Below are 1048 nucleotides of genomic sequence, written 5' to 3'. Positions count from 1 at the left end.
TGGGGGCCCCGCCGGCTCGGAGCTCGGCTCCTCTGCTGGACCGGGCATCTGTCTCCCTCGGGTGCCAGGTCTCGCCCCTGTCGGGCCCTCTCACTACCCCAGAGTTCACCCGCCAGGGTCATCCGGGAGGGATGCCCCGTCAGGCACCTGCCCAACTTGGGGGGAAGTTATTTGGGCATTTATTAGTCCGGTTTGGTTTTGATTACAGGCAGTCCTCGAACTGGCAACACAACCACAACCGCATCTTAAGTCGAAAGGTCGTCACCGATTTTCCCATAGGCACAACGTTATAAATGGGGGTTTGGTTCCTGAACCAAGGCACGGTACCCTATTTTCACCAAGAATAACCCAGAATTTTGTGCTCAATCAATTATAGATGAGTCAGATAGCTGCATTAGTGTATTTATATTGTAAATAGCAATCATATTGATTTGGAAGGATTTTTTTGAGGTGACTGCTGGACTTTTTGAAGGGCTCTTGGTTGGAGTCTTCTCAGGAGTCTTGACTGCAGGTTTTTCTGGAGTCTTGTCTGCTTTTGTAAAGAAAGTGTCCAAGAAAGTTTGGACAGATGTTCTCCAGGGAGATGAGCGATGCAGCAAACTTGTTCATTGGCGTTGTGTCGGATTAAGTGTCCTGAAGTCGAAACTCATGTCAGAAAGTCGAAACAGGATGTCACTTTTATAAAGGTCGTAAGTGCCGTTCGTTGTAACTCAAAATGTCTTAAGTCAAGGACTGCCTGTCTTCTCTTGGCCGCAGTGCTAGGAGACGGGGGCTGTCTGTCGCACAGGTATTTTGCTACGTGAACAGGTTTCGTGTGTGCTTCTATTACAACCACAGGTGGAATCCTCTATGGGTGCCCGTATTGGGATGTGCTATTTGTAAAGGATGTGAAGCAGGAGCTGTGTCCCAGAGCCAGCCTATGGAGAGGGACCGTGTCTGTGGGCGGGGTGAGGTGAGGGTGGGTATTGTGACATAGCAGGAAAGTGTCAGATTTGTAATCTTTTGGGATTAGGGAAGCAGAAGGCAGGGGAAACCATGCTAAAAAGAC

Source organism: Alligator sinensis, unplaced genomic scaffold (assembly GCF_000455745.1).
Source record: "Alligator sinensis unplaced genomic scaffold, ASM45574v1 scaffold773_1, whole genome shotgun sequence".
Taxonomy (NCBI): domain Eukaryota; kingdom Metazoa; phylum Chordata; order Crocodylia; family Alligatoridae; genus Alligator; species Alligator sinensis.
The sequence above is the reverse complement of the archived record's forward strand: the minus strand, read 5'-3'. Positions refer to the sequence as shown.